This window comes from Dromaius novaehollandiae, chromosome 7, assembly GCF_036370855.1.
Source record: "Dromaius novaehollandiae isolate bDroNov1 chromosome 7, bDroNov1.hap1, whole genome shotgun sequence".
Lineage (NCBI taxonomy): Eukaryota > Metazoa > Chordata > Aves > Casuariiformes > Dromaiidae > Dromaius > Dromaius novaehollandiae.
The window spans coordinates 2,780,953-2,791,860 of NC_088104.1; positions in this window are offsets into that span (position 1 = coordinate 2,780,953).

The following is a 10,908-nucleotide window of genomic DNA, read 5'->3' on the forward strand; positions in this document are numbered from 1 at the left end:
ACTGTCTTCAAATTCCATAGAGCAGTAAAACTAATAACCAATGTAGCTGCATGTAATGTTTCTACTCACACGATTTACAGGATTGAAGAGAATCACGCATACTACTTCACATTCTCATTTAAACATTCTATTCTTTCATAGATAATTTGAATTTAACTTCATAGTGACCTGATCAGTTAAAAAATGTCAGGACAACATTTTGCCTTGGATATTTGAATTCAGTTTCCTCACACAAAATCTGTAATTGCAAGTCAAACTCCTAAGTTTTTCAAGAACAGCACAAAACTGCAAGTGCCAAAAACAGATGCTCTTTGTTATGTGAGTGGGAACTAAAGCTAAAATCTTTCCCTCCAAACCACATTTTAGGATCCTGATTCATAGCATGACAGCTGTCTGCCTGTCTTCCCTTCTGGCTGAAAGTGAATTCTGCAGCTATTCCTTGTGATGAGTGGGATGAGTGGGAGAGTAGAAAGGAATAAGGATGAGAGTATGGAAAATTATCTGCTGCTCCACACTCCTGAGCCGCCATTGGAGGACTCTGCTCTCCAGTTCTGATAACCTCTGTAATTTCCAAGTCAGGAGCTGTGGAGAAAGATGTGCTTATGACCATGAGCATGATCAAGAGACAATCAAGTTAAAATAAATGAAAAGCAAAAATGAAAATGAAAGGATGGAGGACTCTGTGCATACTCAGAAATATTTTACATAAACATCTGCTGCGTCACGGAGGAAGAGATTCTTCACCACTCCAAGTTTCATATAAGGTAATGAACACATAGCTGCATCATATCCACACACACACATTTATTCCTCCCACCGACAACACACAGAGATGCTAAGGGGGAGAGGAAAGCTGCGGGGAAGTGGAGTCGAAAGCCTTTCCACTGCATCAGACAGAAGAGCGAGGCAACTTGCACCAAAATACCAGTGTCTCGACCTATCTTGTTCAGCACTCACTAGAGAGAGCAAACCAGTTCTTCTGGTAAAGTTCACCTAAATGTACATTCCTGTGGTGCATATGAATGCTTTACACATTCAGGTTTGAACCTTTGGTGTGCAGCAGTAGCTGTACAATATATGTATGTCATCTCACTCCTGATGAAGCTCAGGTGCACTGTGATTTCAAGGTCTGGCAATGGGACTTCCCACTTGGGTATCACAGAAAGCCGATGGCAACCCACTGGTTTCCTTCAGTCAGCCTAAGGCATCCTCAGCATAGCGGACACGCTTGCTGTCCTCTTTGCTGTTGTGCTAGTGAGCTCCCACAGCACGGGATGCTGGGACTGTGAATGCTGCCGCCAGTTTGTTCAGCAGTCTCTGCCACACTGATTGTCCCACCACACTTTACAGCTCCTCTGTCAGCAAAACAAAAAAACATCCACCAGACTTGGCTCATTTCATAGAGACAGGAGCCCTACTATATTTCTTCTTCATCCCGAGATTTCAGGATTGCATATGTTAGTTATACTTGTTTTCTTGCTACTTTAATTGTAAGATAAGATAAGAGTCCAATTTTTTTGAATGAGGTCTAGCTCAACATCATTCTGCCAAAACAAGTTGGTAGAAGTCTATTGCTTTCCACACACTGATATCCAAGATACGCGTATGAACTTACCTGGGGTATGAATTGTGAAAGTGGCAGTACAACCTTTTAGGGTGGTGATGAATGAAGGAGACACTGCTGAGAGCATTACTCTGGAGTATCCAGGTCTCATTAACAAAGAGACTGATGCTTAAGTCATTGCTTGTTTAGAGTTGTGATATATTCATGCTGTCTTCCTGGGACCTAGAAACAATAAAGAGGCATGAGGGAAGGATCAGAAAGAAAAGGAAAGTGAAAATCCAACAGTAATATCATACATCGGTAAACTAAAAAGATAAAGGACTTCAGATGAAGAGAATCCTCTTAGAGTGATACTAAGATCTCTTTTTCAGAAAAGAGAGAATTATGTTGTGGATGTCCTTCTTTGCACAGGTCACTTTTCCTCTCTACCATTTCATTCAAATTCCTCTGAATGATATTGTAACATGAGTTGATAGCTCAGAACCACATGTCTAAACCACAGGGAGTTGTTCTGTTTTGGTAAGGTGGGTGCCAATCCCACAAGATCACAGAAATGTGTTAATAGTGACTAACTCATGAAAGCAAGAAGTGCATACCAACTCAGAGGTGATTTGTAATACACAACTATGGTGAAATTCTTGAGACAGACACTCATGCAATAATGAGCAAAAAATACTTTTTTACTCAAGCTGACTATTATTGTCAAAGGCCTGTTAGAAAAAGTATCATAGTAAATAAAGGGCATAATGTGACAAACAGTTCTGATAATAACAGTATTTGATGGCACCTCTTCTAACATATAAAAGTTCTAATATTAATTATATATAATGAAATATGCATCTCTCTGGAGATATAATTAATATAATTCCCAACATTAATATATTTCTTTCTGGAGAAACTATACTATCTGTTACTATTTCCAAAGAAATACAATGGCTTAGGAATCATAGAATAACTGAAGTTGGAAGGGACTTCTGGAGGTCATCCAGTCCTGAGGTTAGGATTCAGATGTCTACCATAATATCCTCTCAACAATCCCTCAAACGAATGAACTTCATCTTTTGTTAGAAGTTAATAACAGTTTTACAAGGTCCAGTATGTATTTTATAGTGAGGAGTAATTTGGTATGGTGAATATTTTGATATCCAAGGAAATAACCTAATATTTGCTATTGTTTTGCATTAAACATATTGCCCAGATTCAGCCTAGGCATAAATCTGTGCAGCTCTCAGTGTCAATAAAGTAATACATTCAGTCCTATACATCTGGCTCCCAAGTGAGTTGGAAAGGAAAATTTTCATCTGCAAATCATAGCAGACCTTCTCACCAACAAGACGATATCTCACAGCTGGATGTAGGCACTTTGAGACATTCATCTGACAGTATTTTCTTAAGTTTTCCTCCAAGTTTTCTACATTTAAATATATCCCAGACACATCTTAAATAAAACATACAGATTTTTAGTGGCCTTTTCTTAACTCTTTCCATGCATACATATGTTAAGAAACACTGTTTGACTAGTGTTTGAAGTTAACACCTAACTCTCTAGTTCTCAAGTGGTGGTCTGAAGCTTACTTGCAATCCATGATGCCATTGTAATGGAAATGCACAGCACTGTATTACACAGTAAAAATAATAGCTTTTCCACTTCAGTTTAATGATGGGGATGCACATTGGCCAGAAAGATTCAATAGAAGTTGACTGTGATTATATGAAAAATATGGGGACTGCTGGTCTGGTACCAGCTAGACTACAATGTGCTTGATTTTTGTTAGCTGTCAGTCTTTCAGCCAGAAACCATAATTGCTTTGAGGGGGGGAAAAAATGGCAGGAGTAGAACAGGGAAGTACTGGGGGAAAATAGTGCAGAAAATAAAGTAGAAGTACTGCGATATAAGAAAACTGATCACGACAGCAAGAAAAAGCAATCCAGTGGCTTAATGGATGAACCACTGGGGACAAGGAATTTTTAAAAAGTAACAGTAGTGTATGCCGGGAGACAAATCTCTTTTACATTAGTTTAAATATTAAGCACCTAAACTTTTCGATTTCTCTCCTTTTTTATTAACAAACAAAAAGGAAAGTATCTATAGCTTCTGCATTCTAAGATGAATTTTATTATAGGTAGTACAGAATAATTACAATTATATTGTTGATAGGTTTGAGAATGATATTGAGAATGGTGTATTTAAATGAGAAGGCATGCAGTGCATCTTAATGAAGACAAGACACCATAATCCCATTGCAGAAAAAAAATGCTTGGTGAAAAATATAGAAAAGAGAACTGCAGGGAAAAAGTGAAAAAAATTAAAGCTAAGTTTTTCTTCTGAGAAAGAACTAAAAGGGCTTGTCTAAAAAGGGGAATATGACTTCACTGACTGAATTTACATGGTAGGAAATCCAAGAATGGAAGAAGAGTTATTCAACCTAAAGAAAGCAAAAAGCTGGCCCAACAATAATACCATACCATGCCATGCCATGCCCTACCATACTATACTATATAGAGATAAATTTAGGCTGAAAAGTGAAAGACAACTTAAAATCATAAGAGCAGAGAAGCTTTGGAACACCCCAAGTACATATGCCAAACAAACAAAACACCTAACTTATTTTGAGATGATATTTGAGCAGGAGTTTGGATTTGATGTCCTTTGAAAGAAGGCCACTTGCTGTTCTATCTTATTTTTATTTTATTCTCTATTTACTTTTTGTTATTTTTCATGAACTGAGCTGTCAAGGTAAAAGACAAAGGATTATCCCAGACTCAAGGAACTACATGGAGACCTTAAGAGTCATCAGACACCAACCTTCTTCCACACGGCAGGAATAACTACATTATTCTTGAGATACTTGTCTAGCCTGTTCTTCAGAACTTCCAGTGATGGATATTCCACAACCTCTTGGTGCTTAATGCTTCCCAATATTTTAAACATCTTCCATAACAAAATACCTTCCATTAACCAGAATCTTTCCTGCTGCAATTTTAGCCCATTGCTTCTCTCTGCTACAGCAGACTAAGGTAACAGATTCTTTACTGCCTCTTTGTAGCAGGAAAGTTACATGCTTGAAGACTGCTACTGTATCTCACTTAGGTCTTTTCTCAAAAATGACCAGGCCCTTCTTTTCATCTTTCATCGTATCTGCTAGACTCTTGATCATTTTTGTTCCTTTCTCCTGTATTCTTTCCATTCGGGCTGCATCCTTCTTGAAGTGCCATGCCAAAACCAAACATACTCTGGCAAAAGCTTTTGCATTGTCAAATAGTGCAGAATTGTGGCATGTATTTTCCAGATGACATCCCTGTTTACACAAAATCCCAGTCTGCTGTTTGCCAATAGTAAGATTGCCTTTAAAAATAACCAGAAAAATTTTAAAATATCTATTCCATCTAAAATATCTTTTCAAAGAACATGCCTAAAGTATGTAAATGAATTCAAAATAAAAGAAACCAATGAGATTTGGTAGGCCTACATGAATTTGCTTTCCATGTTTCCATGTTTTCCAGTCTCTGTTTTCTTGTGTGCTTTCTGTTTCATTGGAAGCTGACAAGCTTTACAGAAATGTTATGTGGTGGAAAAGAGCTGATGAGACTCCATGTTTTGGGCTAGTAAGAACTTACTTTCAGATGAATTTACAAAACAGGTTTTCTAAGTTGTCACACATTTATTGCACTTGAGAGATGGAGGGAATTTCAAACCAAAATCCATAACTTTTTCTGCCTCCTATATGCTTCAGATGATGCAAGTCTAGAAGAATTTTATAACGTGAGAACGTGTTTGGCCGAAGATTTTACTATTTATTGTCACAGTGTTAAGTTTATTTTTAACAGAGTATTTTGTCTCATAACTATATTTTTTAAACTTATTCTCCTTTGTCTTCTAGTCTAATTCTTACTGAAATCAATGCCCATTTTATCAGTGACTTCAATGAGATAAGAATCAACCAGTCTGCATAACAGTACTTTAGTTTAAAAAAAAGCAAATGAAAAACTTCATGTGAAAGTACCAAAAGCATTTGTGATAATTAAGAGCAGATGTTAGGAGAGTATAATAGATTCACTTACTAAGAAAATCTGAACATTTGCCAAGCTAAAATATTTGTTAGTTGAAGTCCTATAATAACAGTAATTCCAAATAAAATAATTGGGCCTATCACAGTTAAAAAAATAGATAGACATACAATTTACAAGTGTCTCATGGATATTCTTCTGTCTTTACATTTTTAAACTACATAAATATAAAAAAAAATTCCCAAAACATGGTGAACACAGTCTTTACAATATAATACTGAAGAATGAGTAACACGGTAGGGGTACTCCAAGATAAATAGTTTCCAAAGACTGCCAAAAAACTCCTCAAAGAAAAAATAACTCACAACTCCAGCCATTTCAAATGAAACTGCAACAACACACTGAATGTGTGTACGTGAATATATTAATATTCAATTGCAAAGTTAATGTACAGAGAGAGTCAAGCAGTCAGATACAAAGAAATTTAGTCCCTTATAACCCTGTTAAGGCTTCCAGGTTTTCCATGGAATAGTAAATATCTACAGCCAATGTAGTAAAAAACATGAGCCGGGCCTGGTTCTTCTAGCACTCGTAGAACAACACGTTTCTTCTCCTCTTAGATACAAGAAGTACTTAGTTTCCCAGGCAAGGCAGAGCAGCTCCAATGGGGAACCCTGAGAGTTACCCTGAACATCTACAGACTGATGACGGGCACACATCCTTCGTCGCTATGTTACGTAGGGCCAAATATTCTCAAGCAGACAAGAGCAGTGAACCTGTGTTTCGCAAGCTGTTACCCAATGATTCCATGAGAGAAAAGTTTTCCTGTCTTCTGGGAAAATGAACTTGCTTCAGTTCTAAGAGAAAGTTCCTAGAGAGGGTTCGCGGCATGAATCACAGGTACACAGAGCTCCATGTTCCTGCAGCTGGTAACACTGAAGTCACATCTGACTTCAAAGACAGAGAGTTTGGTTCCCAGAAGAAAACCTGCCTACCAAAATGCTACAAGTTTCAGCAAATCAGCTAAGCACTTATGGTATGCTGAGCACCAGGATGTCTGCAAAAGTATACTGATAACTAGAAATCACTACTGAATACCAAGAACCAACCTTAAGAGTCAGCTCTGGCTCAGTGAGTGTCCCTCCATGGCGAGGCTCTCGGAAGCTGCGGGATATTGCGCAGCTCGTGCCCTCAGAGTGCTGTGAAGCTCAGAAAGTATTTACCAGATTGCAGTTGATTTTCCTAAGGCACTAACAAGTACAGAATCAGGGTTGTCACTTCAACTTAATACAGCACAAATCTCTCAAAAGCCTGCAAATTATCATTTCTCTCACATTTACATAAAAAAAAAAATTAAAGATGTATACATGCCTGTAACATATTCACACAAGGCATATTAACTAGAGGTTTAAAAGATGGTGTGCTTCTTTTTAGTAAACATGCCCATAAAAATATCAGTGTCTGGCAGACTTACAAGAAGCACCTGGTATTTATATTACAATAGTTTATATTATCATAAAAATACTACATATTATCTATTTTTACACTGGTGAAAACAAGACTAGAGCCAAATCACTGGTGCTCATTCAGCCACATGGAGACAATTTTTCCAAGACTGCATGTTCCAAGCAGTGTTTTGGGAAACAAGCATTATTGTAAGATTGACTACAACTTAATTCTTAAAAAATACGCAATTTTAAGAAATCCTTTCATGCGTGGCGGAGTAGAGATTACTACTCATGCCTAAAAAGGGCAGTTAATAAGCTGCAGTGAATAATCACTTCTGCAGAAATGAAACATTTTCCGTCTCTCACAATTTATGCATCTACACTAATCACACTGACTAGTCAGTTTTATGGCACTGTAAGAATGACGCTGTCCTGCCAAGAGTTGGAACACAGTAAATTAACAGAATGCCACTAACAACTAAATTAAAGAGCATGTTAAAAATTCTTTACATTTTCAGTGAAATATTGCATAACTTGCTGCAAAATTGTCAGAGTATTACCTACAAAATAAATAGTTATCCTTACTATTGTTAATGATTTTTTCTTTATAGTTAAAGTAACTAAGCATTCATAATGGCTTGTTTTAATCTTCTATGTTTATAGCTATTTCATTGGCATGTAACATAACATGGGTATTCACACTGTCTAACTCTAAGCATCTAATGCGAATGTGTGAATTAGGAGCCTTTCCAGTCAATGAGCCTCCAATATGCAATTCGAAGCACATAAACGTTGAATATCTGACCATTATTTTTCACCTGTGTTACTTTAAGTCCCATTGGTACATCCATCTCATAACATCTCCAACAAGTCAGATTTTAAGTTATTTACATGCCCAAGGATGCACATAGGCAGGCAGTGAACTTTCAGAAGCAAAATACTCCCATGAGTTTGTGCACAGATGCTTTTGAAAATCTTACCAGGCACCTGAATACTTTGAAAAAAATGGCTTTATAGGTTCTCATCAGAATGTCTTCTGCTCTGTGTCCTTAATGCGTTGTTTCTGTTCAATATTCCTAACACATAAGATTCGAAAAGGAATTTATCAGTGGAATTGGACAGTGAAACCTCTTCTTTAAGCTCAGCACCTACAAAAACCTGAAGGTTTGAACCTCAGGCATGAGGCTAACATATAAAAAGTGTGCACCACTAGCAACCCAGTTTACAACAGAAGAATGAAGTCTGCTTTCCTCTGAGAAAGCGTATACATAGATCCCCACACTCTGGCAAGGCATCTATCCACCCTGTGAATCCCAAGTGGACAGAGGTCACTGGCTTGGAGTTGCAGACAAATAATGTAGAACTGGAAAAGGATGTTTAGGATTTAGGACAAACCTCCCTCCACACTGTGTCCCACATTGTTTCCCAGGACTCACCACGCATTAGTACTCCCTTCAGACAAGCTCTGGAGTCAAACCCCTTCTCTCACCTGGACAGCAGCAGAATTCTGCACTTTTCTGCTTTCAAAAGCCATCAGCCATTACTTGCTTTTTCTCCTGATTTCTCCCTCTATTACTTTTCCTTTCTTTTTATCTCATTCTCCTCACTTTGCGTTACATGTCAGATTTTGTAATTCAATACAGGGCTCTTTCAAAGGAGTGTCTTTTGGTAAACCAAATGTTAGTTTCCCATCATAGACACTGTCATGGTCGTGGCAGAATCTGTCCTTGGTCTTCTGGTCGCTTTGTTAGTTCAAGGGCAGTGTCTCTAGTCCCATGCATCATCTAATCATATGCAATAATCTGCTTTGCAGTATTATGCTAAATTCCTTCCTGAAACCCAAAGAGATGAATACAGTGATAACATACTCAGTGGATTAGTCTCAGCAGTCATTGCTTAAGATGTCCCTTCATGTCTGCAACACTCATTTCCTACCCCGTTGCATATTCAATTTCTCCTCCTCCCTCCTGCTGTCTGCTTCATCTTCTGAGGAAATCAGATTTCTGTCTTTTACTAATGCCATTGTGCCTCAATATTTTTACCAGCTTTTTCTGCATTTGATTTTATTCAATTTAGTATCATGCACTTGATCAATCTCTGTCACCCATTTTATACTCTTCTGTAAATAGTTAGGTTACGGATTTGTTTATATACATGGGTACAGTTCACATCCTGTGAACTCAAGAGAAACAAGCTGGCTTCTGATGACTGCATTCAATACCATGCTTAAAACATTCAGTATGGTGGTAGAAAATATTCCTGTCATCGTGTTTTAACCTTGGGAATGCCCAGTTGCACAAGTTGGCTTGAAATGGTGTTACAACGGTACAGGTTACTCCCACTGCATCTGAAATTACAACGCTCGGAGTCTTTCCTCTTGTCACTGAAAATCAGATGGGCATCTTCACCAAACAAATGGCCTACTAGCACTCTAGACCCATCAAAGTGGCAATCCCCAGATTTTGCAAGCTGATGTACAATAGTACTGAATAAGTTATTTGGTGTGGACAGTGTCATACTTCACTCTTAATTGTTCTGTGCTATTTAATTAAGTCCTGTGGCTGTGGGCCACTGTATCCCTCCGAGGTTATTTTGATGAATGATTGTTTTTATGGAGTTGGTATTCTCCTTGCTTTACATTTTTAAGCTACATTTTCTCTCCAGCCTTTCTTTTTATGAAAGAAAAGGAAAATGGACTATCCTATGCCATAGTAACATCTCTCCATTAGGTCTTTTTAACAGGATTGTAGTTTCTGTCTCCTCCTGTTTATATGTTTATGAAAGTGCTCTTTGGCTTTGTTCACGTATTTGGCAGACTGCATCTTATCAAATTTTATTTTTACAGTATTTATTTTTCCTTGTTTTTCATGCTCTGACTGTTCTTCTCTTCCTTTGCCAGCTCTCAGTTTTGGGCCATCTTTCATGCCGTCTGAATACTTCCCTCATAAATACCAATTCAAACAGGCAAAGCAATCCCTTTCAGGAGGCTTCCGAAGGCTTGCTTAATTCAACTGCACGTTTACATCTATGAGCTAGCTTTTCACACCAGCATCATACACATTGCACACAATGTAAAGAATGGATAAATATAACCCACCTACTTGCTGTTACATAGTCTTCGTCATTCTGAGGCTTTAGCAGCTTTATAGCTGCTGCTGTGTCTCCCAGTTATTTACAGTATAATTGACTGATTCATTTGATTTTCATCTTGCTAAAAAATGGCTGACAATAAATATTACTAAATACCACTGTCAGACACTACAGCAAATATCAAAATGGGAATATAAATGGAAAATAAGAATTTCTTGGCACTTGAAGATGAAGAGGTGAAAACTGAATTCTTTTACCTCTAACAAAGAAGTCATAAAGATTTCTTTTCTCAGTGTAAGGAGTCTTTAAACAGTGCTAAAGAAAGTGTCTTACTGCCATACAAATTTCTGTACTTCAAGATGGATATACATGACTGTAAACTTTAAAAAAAGCTTCAAACTATCACAAACCATGTATTGCTGATTCAAGTGACAAAAACTGTAGTCTGCCAGCAATACGTGTGGGTTTTGATATTCAGTTGTTTGCAGAACAGGCTCCAGGTATCTTATATGAATCCCAGACTGACTTGAAAGTGGCAGACACTTTCAAAAGCTAACAAACAGGCAGTTTAAGTGGAAGGACAACGGCTGGTTGTCATTCCAGAAGCTGTCTGCTCTGTCCTCTCTGAATATTAACAGCTGCATATAATCAAAAATCAATATGTCAAATTCAGAGCACTCTAACAAAGCCATACTGCTGAATGAATCATCCTTCCCAAAAAGCTGGGATGATATAAATCTTACCCAAACTTTACTGTATGTCGAAAATCCTACGCTGATGCAAGACAGCTATTGCCCG